At 45.3% G+C, this 14,434-nt stretch overlaps 1 protein-coding gene and 1 long non-coding RNA gene across 8 annotated transcripts in view; one reads left to right on the top strand and one right to left on the bottom strand.

The window, feature by feature from the left end:
- PTCH1 (patched 1) overlaps positions 1–14,434 on the bottom strand; it is a 70,598-nt gene that overhangs the window by 41,632 nt on the left and 14,532 nt on the right. The window lies entirely within an intron of this gene.
- LOC144317568 (uncharacterized) lies at positions 43–2,169 on the top strand. The gene is made up of 3 exons (XR_013383578.1): positions 43–125; positions 1,481–1,559; positions 2,002–2,169. It is a non-coding gene; the product is annotated as an uncharacterized LOC144317568 (long non-coding RNA).

Below are 14,434 nucleotides of genomic sequence, written 5' to 3'. Positions count from 1 at the left end.
CGGGGAGCAGGCAGCCTGTGTTCCAGAATCTCTACCATGTGACTCTGAGCCGGCTGCTGAGGCCAGAACCTTGCCCCAGTACCAACCAGCTTTACAGCAGGCAGGCCACAGGCCTGGGCAACAAGGTATACGGTTACTGCAAACTGCTTTTTTGTCTTCTTTCTCAGGACCTACGTTATATTCCAATCATGGTTTTACAACAAGCCAAGCTCAAAATGCTGCCACCAGGCTGGGAGGTATTGGGGGGGAGGGGCAGAGTTTCATTTCCCAACAGGGTATGTGTGGGGGGGGGGGGGGGCTTGCAGGTGAGGAAGAGTGCTCTAGGAGAAGGTGCTTTGATCCAATAGGATCAGAGCAGAGAGAGAATCCTAGGACAGCACCCTGCTCCCTACACCCCCCCCCCACCCAAGGCCAGCTGATGTGTGTGGATGGTGAGTCTCAATAGTTCCTGAAATAACTGATTAAGTTGCATGTTTACCGAAAAACAGGCCTTCAGCTACAGTGTAGAAAGACCCTTCAGCAATCATGCTAAGCTTTCCCATGAGGAGGAATCCTTTTTCTTCAAATTTAGTATTCAAGGACATAAACATTTGGTTTGGGCAAGTAAGTAAGTACTGGGAACAGCGGGTTGTTTAGTTCTCTTGGCATATTTTATAAACAAGGGGGCAGGCTAGAAAGCAAATAATGCCCTCATTAGGAAAGCTAGTCCAGATTCACAGACTGGCAGGATCATCTGTGCGGGTCCATGCAGATGGCCAAGGCCACTGCGAAATACTGTGAGATGAGGCCAAACATACTGCGGGGTGTGTCACAGAGGAGGAGAAACGGTGGGGGGTGGAGGTGAAGGAGAGGGGCAGAGGGCAGGGAATTATCAGTTAGTTACAGAAAGTATTAAGACTCCTTGGCAGAGGGAGGGGGGCTTTGACAAATGATCTGGGGAGTTGCTGAGGACCCTGACTGCAATTTGAAGTCAAAGAAAGACCAGAGGGAAACAGGAAATTTGCAACAAAGGATAAATTTACATGAAGTCACAGGCCTTTTCAGGATGCTCCCTTAAAGCTGCCTGCAGGCAGGGTCCGGCTCCTTCTGGCTCAAATCACAATGCATCATTTCAACCAATTAACTAGTGAACTGAATTAGACTCAATCCACATTCTCAGGGGGCTAAAAAGGCTGTTTGAGGCTAAAAAGCCAATTATGAGTCTCTTGTGAAAAGCTACAGAACTCCAAGCCCAGGAGCTCCAAATAGGCTTTTTTTTAGGGGTAGGGGGGGAATCAACTCCTCCCATTTTTTTCTGACTATATGGCATCAATGTCCCACACCTATAAATCATTTATATTTCCACCAGCTCCTCCTGCATTGGCATAGCACATGATCCCTCATTCAGCTTACAAAGTCCTACTTCCTTTTATCTTTCCTGCCGCTTAGGACTTCAGGTGAATTAAAACCAAACACCCCCGCCCTTCTCTCCCTTCCCCAGAGCAGCTGTTTGAGACTATAACCCACAAAGGTCAAGACTCAAGAGAGGAGTGCACACAAAAATAGAAATCACACACAAGGTTTGTGCTCTTGAAAAGAACTTTCTACACTCTTCCAGACCAACTTCAAAAATAGACCAATTTTTTTTTAATTTTTATTTATTTATGATAGTCACACACACAGAGAGAGAGAGAGAGAGAGAGAGGCAGAGGGAGAAGCAGGCTCCATGCACTGGGAGCCCGACGTGGGATTCGATCCCGGGTCTCCAGGATTGCGCCCTGGGCCAAAGGCAGGCGCCAAAACGCTGCGCCACCCAGGGATCCCTAGACCAATTATTTTATTACAGGAGTTTTCAGAAATGATATTTCCTAAAAGATATAAAATGTACCTCTGGCGCTTCATAGTGTCACTTTTTAGATGATGAAGATGTATATTTAAATAAATCCATATATTTTAATAAAAGAGTGTATTTGTCATCTCTGGAATTGAAAGTATTTTTGTTCATCCATCTCTTTGCTCTAGTGAGAAATTTAGTATTTTGCCACCGTGACAACCAGTTTCAACCAAGACAAGACTATCACTGCAGGCAGGTAGAGCAACTAGAGTTGAAAGACCCTGAATTCTACAGTGTCCTCAACCACCTATGCTGTATCCTACTTTTGAGTACTGGTAAATTCAATTTTACTTACATAGTTCATGGCCATATCTTATTTAACATTTCATCTTAAATTTAACCAAATATGAACGCTTTTGAAAATTATTCAGTGAGTTTAAAGTTTCATTGAGGGGCACTTGGGTGGCTCTGTCAGTTAAGCATCTGCCTTCGGCTCAGGTCATGATTTCAGGGTCCTGGGATGAAGGCCCGTGTCAGGCTCCCTGCTCAGCCTCAGATGGGAGTCTGCTTCTCCCTCTCTCTGTTGCTCCCCCTACTCGTGCTCATTCTCAAATAAATAAATAAAATCTTTAATAATAATAATAATAATAATAATAATAATAATAAATAACAAAGTTTCACGGACATCCACTTTACCGGACAAACAACTGTAACATGATTTACTCATGCAAGTGAGCATCTCAGGGTGTTTGTTGTGGGCTACACTGTGTGGTGCCATGGTGGGCGAGACCAGTGCGTTCTTTGCTCCAAAAGCCTCACTGGCCAGTGAAGCACACAGGCAACAAACAAATCAGTAAGATAATTTCATGGCCTGACAAGTATACAGTAGAAATAGAAGATGGTGATGCCATGTGAGTTTCTGGGTGGTAGGGAAAGGGGGAACCCACTTCAGAGGGAGTGGTCTGGGAAGATCTAAATGCAAGTAACATTTAGACTGACTTCGAAGAGCTAGGGGAACAGTCCCTCAGCAGAGGAACCAGCAACTGTCAAGCAAGCCCTCACGGTGTGGCTTGCTACAGCAAGAGAAGGGAGGCTGATGTAGACCATAATTGTGTCATGGACTCGGATGCCCCTGTAGACCCCGCTCTTCCTCCGGTGTATCTGTGTCATAACCTGCACAGCATTCACATGCTTTTATATCATCATTCACCCACCGTGCTCGGGAACAAGGCACCAGAAACAGAAACCTCTGTGGATGGAGCAATTTTACAGACTCACCTGACTTTTGCTGTCCTAGCAAATGTCTATCTAAATCACAACTGAGTGCCAGCCGAGCTGTTCCTTATCTTGCCAGTTTTCCTCGTCAGGCATCAGTGTGAAGCTCCACCGGTCAGTAAGTTCCATGGAACCCCTTTCCAGTGGCTGAAATTACAGGTGCAGTCTGGGGGAAAATGGTTTCTCTCCCTTTCTGTCCTATTTTCAAGGTCAAAGTCCTTAATTATTTTTTAAAAAAATTTACTGTTCATGAAATACTGCATGATTATCTTTGACTCCTCAAGATTCAATATTGTGATGTAGATACAGGTATGTTGACAGCTATGTGAACAGCCACTACTGCTGTGTGTGTGGTGGTTTATGCATAGTTTTTACCTATTTTCCTTTCTGGGGTTTATCGCTATTTCTTAATTTTTCTGCAAGGAACCAGTACAATTAAAGACTTCTATGTGACAAAAGGAGAAAAATATGAAAGGTAATGATAAGGATCTGAATTAAAAACAAGCCCAATGCAAAAACAACATGCATATTCATCATACTCTGAAAGTCCTCTTATATTCTTTTCCTTCTTCCAAATGCAACAACTTTTAACAATAAAACAACAACCAAACCTTAGAACAAGATTCATGAAAAATGTTATCTCAGGATCCTGGGACACAAAATAACCTTTTATATTTGTGTGTATTTTTCATCTGCAAGGCCATTTCACATGTATTCTTTACCTGTTTATAAATATTTTGCTCGGTGCTGTTCCCCAGTCAAGCTGGGGCAAGCTGGACTGGACAGTCAGGCAATGAGAAGCAGGACCAGAAGGGCTGGGTTCTGAGTCCCAGCTTGACGGGGACAAGTCCCAGACACAGTTGGGCCTCACTAACCTTCTCTGTGAAATGGGATGAAAATGCTACTACTAACCTCGTAATGTGGTGTGAATAATTAACAATGTGTGTGAAATTTCCCAAACCCTCAATCAGGAGCTGAGCAGGCATCCATTTGTCTGGTCATTTATTCATTTATCACAGGATATATCATCACCCTTACTTTACAGGAGAGAAGTAGCTGCAGTTTGGGTGACTTGCCCAAGGTCACCCAGCTGATAGGAGGCAGCACCTGCCCTCAACCCCAAGGCTGAGTCCGAGTCCGAGTCCGAGTCCGACTGCCCTGAGAGAGCCCTATGGCTTCTGAGCACTTGTTGAGGATAAGACTTTAAGAGAGTCAAATTCCACAGACCAGACTCTATCAAGCTCACAGCTAGAGCTTTCAGAATGCATAAAAGTATTACACAGCACAAACAATTGGTATTTTTATTTAAAGGACAACAACACTGTCTCCCAGAGTGCTGACCACCACTGAGGAGATAGTTTTTTCAGTAAAGCCCCATGGGTGGCCACAGACAGGCCCCTAGTTCCTTTGGGTCCCCGGAGGGGCCTGTCTTGGGGGGAGCAGAGAGATGAGGGCACACAGAAAACATGTTGCTTTATGCCTCTACCTGCAAATTCTCCAGAGATCTGAGGCTTAAACCAATTCTTTGAATGAGATGCACTTAAGCAGCACTTCAGCAAAGAAACTCTTGCTCAAGGTCTGCGGATCCTTTGCTCCCTAAATCAAAACACTATGGCTTTCCAAGGTGAAGAAGGGCCAGCACAGGTGGGAAACCATTCCACCCAGGGGTCCATACCTCTGGGCCAATGTTATTCCAATCCACGGTGGACAAGATGCTCCCCGCATGATGCTCTCCCGCTGTGTACCGTCCCTCAGCACGGCCTCTGTGCAGAGCTTAATAAACGCCTGCTGCATTCATGCAAAAAGCTTTTAGCAAAAGCTTATTGTGATCCACATAAAGGTGATCTGAGGAATCCAACGAAGTGCTGTTCCCAGTAAATTCCAAGCCCTCTCAGGGAGGCATTGCCCCGCTGCCCACTTACCTTGGCACACTAGGCGCATGCGTATACTCAGCGTGTCAGAGGAATGAATGAATGAACAGCCTCAATACAGAGCCTTGGGAACAGGCAGTCATCTGTATAAGATATTAATTCTTCCCAAAGCCTCAAAAAGTCAATCAGTCAAAACAAATGACCCTTTCAGCCTGAAAAGTACCCACTCAGAGTCCAATTAGGAAAATGGGGTCTGTGTATATGCAAGCTGAGCATTTGCATTTGATTAATCCCATGTATTATCTAACAGCCTCTAGAGAGATTTTTTTTTTCCTCCTTTAGTTACTTCAGGTCCTTCTTTCAATGTTGCGATTAGTTATTGTGAGGGTGAAAAACTGCAAATCTCCAAAAGGGTGTAACTGCGAAATTATTAGCACCAGCTCATTTTCTAAATTGAAAAAAATGAAGATTCAGTAATTTGGGCAATTGGCTGAAAACTCCTGAGCTGTAAGTTTTAGTCACTCTTCCAGCCATCTCTTTTATTCATGACTAGCCAACTGCTGCTTAAGCTTCTGGGCTGTTTTTCTCCTCGTGGGATTCTGCCCTTGAGTGTTGCCATGGGAAAATGCTAGAATCAGATAGCCCAAAGAGAATTTGCCTTCATGAAGTGAGCCCAGTGAGTGAAAAACCACAAAAACAAGACAAGAGCAGGACACATCCCCACACCTCCCCAGGGACAGCTTGGGGGGAGGGGGGCTGGAGGGTGCTAAGAAGGGTGGAACTCAGTAGAAGGGGTAGCAGGCCTGAGCATGCGCCTGCCACAAGCCCCCACACCAGCTGTTTGTGGTGCCATCTGTTACCGCCCAGGCTGCTTCTCTGAATGGCTTTCCCTCACTGAAGTTGCCCACTCACCCTGTCAGACACAATCAGGTCAGCCCAACATTGTGCCCACACTAGACCTGCTGCCTGCCACAGCTCCCCCCACCTGGTATTCTCTCCAGGACCATCAGCTCCCAAGATGACATTGCATCTGTTGGGAGACCCATTCTTCCTTGGTCACTTCCTGCTGTGGCCAATGTGGGCTGAGGTCAACCCCCCCAAAGACAGGTTGAGTGAAGTCACAGCCTGTGGACTCAGGGATGTTCCCGGCATCCGGTGGGAGATAAAAGAATGGAGCTCTGCTCTATCACTGAGTGCGTACCTGCCCCACTGCCAACTGTCCCAGGGCCTACCATGATTTCATGCATGCTCAAGTCTACAAGCAAGTAGATGCAAACCCAAGTCCAGTCCTTTTGCAGCAGCAGAGCAGCAATCAGAGGCAATGCTGGACCAAGAAGCAGAACCCAGGGACCAAAGACAATGTTGTGATCAAGTCCTAAATTCTTAGTAAAGGCCTCCTAGAGTCCTCATTAAAAAAACAAAAACCACATAGCCCAACCACAACAACAAAAGCCAAGTGCTTGCATGGCAGCAGGCTCGCTACCCTAGCATTCTAGCATTCTAGCATTCTAGCATTCTAGCATTCTAGCATTCTAGCATTCGGGCTGCTGCATGACATTAACCCCAGCTCCCTTCTCCCAGCTTCTGTGGGGCTGACATCACCTCTCTGCTCTAAAGAGTCTTCTTGCCATTATCCAGCCTGGGCCTCTTTGCAACGGCCTCCTACTTGAACACGCACAGGGGAGAAGACAAAGTGAATCCCCACCTCCACAGGCAGGCTCCCAGGGCCCTGAGGAACATCACGCTGGCCTGCTTTATCTCCCACACCCTCACTGGGGGCTACTTTCATGATTTTGTTGCCATCAGGATTAGCTGGATTAGGTCCTGATGCATAAGGACCCCCTGGTGCTGTGAGGAAGTTTCATCACCAGGTCAGCGTGGTGTGAACTGTATTCTGTCACCACCAGCACTCCTTATAGCCACCAACTGAAAAAGGGGAGGGGACAGCAGGAAAAATGCTTTGAGTGCAAAATGCATGAACTAGTCACAGCTACAAATTCCCCCAACATGCATTTCTAAGGATGTGAACAATTCAGGACTTTCAAGGAAGAGCCCTACTGAAATGGCTGATAGTGGCGGTAGGTGGAGTGGTTAAGCAGAGGTGTCCCAGAAAAACAACACAAAGAAACTTCTGGTCCTTTGCTAAAACCAGTCAAGCAATTTGGGAAGAGAGAGCTGCGCTGTTGGAACTTTATATTATGGTCCTATCCCATGGGGGGGGGGGGAGGGTGTTCCCATTTAATTTGAAGGAAAACAATGTGGGCTGGAGTAGGGGGCGGGCAGTAAGAGGATGGTGAGAAACAGAGGAAAAGAGGAAGGTCTTTAACCCCTTTCAAAAATTCAGTGACTGAAACTGTTCCTCCCAAGAAATCACTTGGCCCTTGTACCTACCCAAAACCGCATCCTGGCTGCTGCTCCTGAAGTAAACACAATTTATAGAGAAAGCAATGGGATTTCTGCAAGTGTGTGCGAGTGTGTGTGTGTGTTTTATAGAACAGCCCCTCTTGCACAGAACGGGGCTGTTCCATCAAAGCCGTATCTGTTATATTTCTGTCTTTCTCTTCTGTTTGGCGTATTCACCAACAAGAGAAAAGGAGGTAAGCTTTGGCGGCCCTGACCTGCAGCTGGAACACAATACTTTCGCACAGCCCTGCCGACCCCTGACATAAATTTTACACCGCAGCTGGCATTTACACACTCAGCATTACCATATGTATGGCTGCTCGGTGCTAATTATGCTAATCACCTGTCTAACTCGCTGCTGCGAAAAATGGTTGTATTTAGCACTCCAGTGCCTACCAATACAGCTTACTGTGTGGCTGAAATGTACATTCAGACAGCCCTGAATGGCAAGATTTTTCCACGTTGCTGGCTACATTCAGGCCTCAGAAAAATTTATTCAAGTCAACTGGTTTCGGTCCGCAACAAAAAAGTTACGAGAAAAAAGTGAGTGTGTTCTTGCCCTAACATTCTGGATCTGCTTGCAAGCAAAATGATAAATCAATTGGTGTGGGAAACAAAAAGGGAGAGAGATTTCTTTTGGGAGCCATGTGAAACTGTAGCCTATTTAAAAAAAAAAAAGAAAAAAAAAGAAAAAAAAGGGTCATCCTATTCCCCAAATCTCTAGAAAGAGCAGTTAATAGATATTTAGCCCTAATCCCAATTCTCTCAAATTGCAGGCTTTGTTTGCAATTAAGCAAGGTATTAAACATGTGCAATTTTTTTTCTGGATCATGTGTGGACTAAAGTGACGGCATCATATTTATCATTTTTAAATTTATTGCAACAGTGTATCAACCTCATGGGGGGAAAATCAGGTAAGAGGAAAGAAATAATTTCTTAGGCAGCTGGGAAAATGCTTTTGTTATGCTCTCTTAGAAAACTTCTATTTAAAAAGACACTGTGATATTTGCACCTATTTTGTGAAGTTTTCTGGTTTCTCCCTTAAAGGAGCAAAGGAAATCAGGCAATGGGGGTGGGGAAATGGGAGAATTCAAAACAGAGAAAAAAAGTTCTGGGGGAGGGGTCAAGAGTCAAGAAGCCTGCATTTTCCTTAATCTCAAAATTCCTATTTTTACCATCCCTGTTTCTAAAAGCAATGTTCTCAGATCATTCTATAGCATGGATTTCTAAAACCGAGAGAATATTATTGCAGATTGTTTAAACAATTCCCCAAGTTCAAATTGAAACCCCATTTCCTCCTAATTCACAGAATACCTTCCTATTAATGTTTAAAAACCCTAAATTTTGTCATCTTAAGGGCTGCTCAGTATTAGATTATTTGGATGTACAGATAATGTCTAGGCATTCCAATTTCCTCGAATCGCCTGCAGCACTGTAAAACATGGAGGGGCGGCCCAAAGCATCCAGATACTCTCTCACCTCCAAATGAGCATCTTTACTGGATGCTTTACTGAAATCTAGAAACTGGGAGCAGACTGGAAGGCCATTTATTTTGCACATGTATCTTGGGGGCTGCCCCCCAGTGCTACAAAACACCAGAGCAGCTTTGTGATAAATCAGGTTTACACACAGAAGGTGCACTGACCCAGCAGGCGTTCTCAGACCCAGGAGAGGGTGGCCATAAGAAGCTGGTCACTCCTTGCCTTGCTTCCACCTTGCAATTTAACTTACAGCAGATGAAAAGGGTGATGCTCACAGATGCTGCTATGAAAACAACAGCTTTGTTCCTATCAGCCTCTCCCCATTCTGTTCAACATTTTATAAACTTATCTGACCCAATGAAGCAACATTATCCAAGCCACATCTTGCTCTCTGGCATCCCCATTCAAGTGGCTTTTGTTTGCCAGTAAAAAGTATTAATTCATCTAGGTTTTTGTAGTTCCAAATGTGGACCATTCAGGCAAAAATCCAAACAACACGACCATTACTGTGCCACTGTAGAGCAGAGGGCTCACCTCTCTTTCCCTCCCGATCTCTCACTCTTCTTTAATAGGAGATGGACCACCCTGCCTCATGGCACAGAGCACTGTTTACATTGCAGTACTTGACTGTGTAATACATCTGGCATTTTTGGGCAGGATTCCTGAGCTAGGGGCCAGAAGCCCTTAAGCAATGATTTAAGGGGAAAAAAATCACGCGCATTGACTTAACAAAGCCCACTTCCAGTTCCTTTTGCTTACTTTTGTACATGTTTCACCAATAACTGAAAATTATCTTGTTTGGAAAACTGGGGAAACCTACTGTTTCTTTTTACTTATCCTAATGATAATAAATCAAGCTTGTGTGGTGGTACAGAGACTTGCTTCTCACTAGCCTCACCTTCACAGCCAGTGGTATTTTGGGACCCACATGCAGTGTGGACTATTTGAGCCAACTCACACCTGGGTTTCTAGAAGTAAGGTCCTACCTCCACATTATAAATCTCTCCGACAACAAACCTGTCATTCATTAGCAGGTACCTGATTGCCCCCCCCCCCTCCCCGCCAAACGACACAAGTTTCCCTAACATGTGACAGCTGTTTTTCCAACTATGCTCTAAACCCAAATACAACAAAACAGTCATAGTCTTGAAGGGACTGGGGACAGGATGCATCTTTTCTAAATCTTTCTCTGCAACAGAAGAGGGGTTTCTCAATGGCAGCATTCCATGGTTTTGGAAGATGAAATTATTTGTGTCAAACCTAAAGATTACACACATGTGGAAAAACAGGTATTGCCATGTAAAGGAAAAAAACAACCCTAAATTCAGTTTAAGAGAAACAAATACACTAGGTTTTATCATGAAGGACCCAAATTCAGAGTTTGGAAGCAAAGAACAAGTAATAAAAGTGCTTATATTTTGATAACCCTCACAGTATCTGTATAGTCAAGAAAGGTTCTCACTAAGAAAATCCCAAGGAGCTTCCTCCTCATGAACTCCTAGAAGGTCCTTCATATGCAAACTCCTCTGCTCTCTGGGACCTCTCATGTGGATGCACCATCTCAAGTGGCAGAGTTGGCCAAAATTTGGCTAAGGAATTCTGTCCTCTTCCATCCATATCCAAGCTCCATGTTCCTTTTGGTTTTGGTGGGAGTTCCATCCCGGGAAAACCTGAAGTATGGTGCCTTGGGTTGGAATGTCTTGGTTTACACTTCACTTACCATCTCAAGAAACGTGAAAGGGCCCAATTCTTCCATATTTCGTACAACACATTAAACACAGGGGACCAAGACTTATTTCGCACTCCATTTGTCAGTGAATTCTGAGGCACCTCAAAAGTCCATAAAAATGCCACACCCTTTCAATAGGGGAAGTACATCTTCTGCTGACAAGACCTCATCAAAGAGTAAGGTCTAGGAACCAACCCTTATCAAGATAAGAACCCCAAGGACGAAAATGGCAGCTTTGCATTTGGTATCTCCCACAGCTGGTTTGAAATAATACATTTTCTAATTCCATCCCGTCAGTTTGTGATTAACCAGATTTACTACCATTTCAGATTTCACACTAGTTACTCCAGAGATCCACTGGGAGAGAATGATTAGGGCAGTTTAGAAGTAAGTTGGGGGAAAGAGGGGTCAGAGGGAGAGAAGGGGACAAGGAGAAGAGACTCTGAGAGCCAGTGAGGGGCAAAGGAAATAGTATCATAATAACAGAATCACACAGGTCTGGCGATTATTTAGGGATGTACTTTTTTTTCAAAATGGTAGCAAACTAACGCTGAGGTAAAATACTATACTACTGGGATGCCTGGGTGGCTCAGCGGTTGGGCTTCTGTCTTCAGCCCAGGGCATGATCCGGGAGACCCGGGATGGAGTCCCACACTGGGTTCCCTGCAAGGAGCCTGCTTCTCCCCCTGCTTCTGCCTGTGTCTCTGTCTCTCTCTGTGCATCTCTCATGAATAGATAAATAAAATCTTTAAAAAAAGAAAATACTATACTACTGCAAAAGGGCCCCTATTAAATATGGTTTCCTTTATAATAATTTTAAAATATTTCCATAGTTCTTTTAAAAGTTAAAAAGACCTTTAAAATCAAACCCCCTCCACCTTCTCTACCTCCCACCCCCATAAGATAAGATTACTCTTCTGGGGCTAAATCTGGGCAGACAGCTGGCATGAAGCGGGGCAGGGAGGAGGGGGGCACAGGCTGGTAAACCAGGAAAGCAGCCCCTTCTGCTGCACAATTGTGAACACCGCCCCCCCCCCCACCCCACGAAAAGGGCAGACAAGTTACAGCTTGGCCAGAGTGGACAGAGCTCTGGGGGTCATGGGGAGGTCAGCTTTGAAGGAGAAATCCCAATGAAATATAAACACAGCATTGTGGAAACCAGACAAATCTCCCATAGCTTGTCCAGCCAGCGTTAATCTCGCCATCAGCTGTGGTGCATAATCTAAACAAACGGATCCGGCGGTTTGTACATCTGGAAGCTGTCATCTTCTGGAGCCTCCGAGCGGCCGTCCCTGTATCTGATATAGTCCGTCACTGGCTTCCAAACTGGCTTCTACACTCCTAGGGAAGGTCAGGAGTGGCTGGCAGCACAGAGACAGGAGGGACCTGGAGGGTCAGGTGCCCTGGGGAGAAGGCACCTGAGGCTATTTGGTATTGTAAAGCAATGATTACTGAGTGTTGATTTTTCAGTCATTTTTTCCAGATATGCAAGAAAAACCACAACTACTTGCACCTGTATGTGGGCACCTGCTCTTGCAATCTAATCAATGCCTACCTAATAAACATCTTCTAAAAGTACACAGGGGACCAAGGAGAAGAAAAGTCTTTCTATCCCTTGTGAAAGGCACCTCAGCCCTGGGGGACAGCTTTGAAAACGGGCATTGAAATCAGAGCCCACGTGGCCCATCCAGGCTCAAGACTTCAGCCCCTCACTGTGCCTTTGGCTCTGCTGCAGAAGGGCACCCGGGGAAAAGAGGTTTGCAAGAGCATCTGGAGGAGAGCTAGACCACCGAAGAGTGAATGTACTGTACTGGCTGCCAAAAGGAGCTCTTATTTCAAGATGAATTTATAGTCTAGTGGTGTTTTTTCCTGCTTTTTACAAAGTCATCCTCATGCTAAAAGCTTCACCTTACTGTTCTTGAAATACAACAAGGTCTGTCTTCAAAATTAAGTTACCTGAAGGAAGAAAATACTTTAATATACAGCCTTTTCTTTCTCCATGGCTTGCCCCCACCCACACTGTACCCCCAACCCTTGTCAACTTGTCACGTTATTTTTATTTGATACTTAATGTGATTCTAAGAAAAACAACAAACTTAAGTTATTAGTATAAAAAATAGTTACCATTAGTTACCTAAAGCAGTAAGTATGGAGATGAGGAGGGAGTATTATCTTAAAGAAGAAAATTCTTTTACATTTATGGCTGTGCACTTGCAGCCATACTCCATCATCACAAAAGCCTTCCATCTGCACAGCACCGGTCTTCCAATTGGAATCTATCATCAAAACCAGTGTTTCTCAATTGGGGTGATTTTGTGCATCCCTTCTGCCCCACCCCCCGGCCCCTGGCCACATTTGGCAAGGACTAGAAACATCTTCAGTTGTCACAACTGGGAGGCTGCTACTGGCATATACTGGGTAGAGTTCAGGGACAGTGTGAAACATCCTATGATGCACAAAGCAGTCTCTGTGATACAGAATTATTCAGCAAAATGCCAATAGTGAGAAGACTTGCTCTACACCGAAAGAAAGGATGGTGAAGTTCATTTATCTCCTACAACTGCCGAGTTCAAGCCAAGAACACTGAAGGCATCATACTAGCAAGGAACAAACTTGAAAGCACTTATAAAACATCAAGCAGGCATTAAAAACATTTTTTAAAAAGTTTCCTTAGGGGGAAAAAAAATCAAAGTCACAACTTGTGTCCCCTTCCCTTGCTAGCCCTCCAGAGATGTTAATAACCAAACACAAGGCAATATGGATTCATTTCAAGGCTGTTAATTACCCTTTGCCATAAAGGAGCCAGGGGCTGGGCAAAGCTTGGGGGGTGGGGGTGGGGGGGAAGCTCCAAAAGATAAATGAACGTTCTGTCACCAAAGAGTTGTCACAACAAACTTGTGTCTGGGAGGGTTAGAGTGGGGGCAGATGTTATGGGAGACAGGAGGATAAAGGTGCCAAGCAAGGGGCACCTGGATGGCTCAGTCTTTAAGTGTCTGCTTCTCCCTATCCTGCTCTCTCATGCACTCGGGGCTCTTGCGTTCTCTCTCCTCTCGCTGTCTCTCACATGCACTCTCTAATATATATAATCTTAAAAAAAAAAAAAAAGTTTAAAAAAAAGGTGCTGAGCAAAAAAGGAAAAGCCAACAGAGAAATGGGCAAGATTACAAATAAAGGATTTCCCTTCTGTGCTCAGAAGGGCACAATTCAGGTGAAGCGTGTCAGGAGCAGGGAGGGCACAGAAGACCAAATATGCCTGGATGGAGAAGGAGACAGGCAAAGAAGGGCTAAAGGAAAAGCTGGTAAACACTCAGTCACATGCCCTGGACACCTCAGAGACCTTCCTGCCATGCAGCTTGGCTTTCCAGGCCTCAGGACCACCTCAGACCTGGAATCCCAACTGGAGGCATGCACTTGGGAGTTCTCCTGGAGGCCATCCCTGTCCTCTGAGCCTTGGTCTTGGAGCCTCAGCAACCGGAGGGAGGCAAGCACTTGGGAGTTCTCCTGGAGGCCACCCTTGGTCTGAACCTTGGTCCTGGAGCCCCAGCACCCCCACCTCTGTGCCTGGCTTTGTCCCTCTAGGTCCAGGCTGTCCTGGAAGGCGTCCCTGCTATTCTGCTGTCCTGCCATCCTGTCTCTGGTCTGTAGAATCCTGCTGGGGGCAGGTCCTCTGAGAGCAGAGACTGTGGTCCTTTACCAAGCCCTCTCGGGAGCTTTGTACAGCACCTGGCACAGAGCAGGCACAGAGAGCATGTGCAGCAGGAATATTTTTTTAAAAAGGTTTTATTTATTTATTCATGAGAGAGGCAGAGACACAGGCAGAGGGAGAAGCAGGCTCCATGCAGAAAGCCCGATGTGGGACTCG

Source organism: Canis aureus, chromosome 1, assembly GCF_053574225.1.
Source record: "Canis aureus isolate CA01 chromosome 1, VMU_Caureus_v.1.0, whole genome shotgun sequence".
NCBI lineage: Eukaryota > Metazoa > Chordata > Mammalia > Carnivora > Canidae > Canis > Canis aureus.
The sequence above is the reverse complement of the archived record's forward strand: the minus strand, read 5'-3'. Positions and strand labels throughout refer to the sequence as shown.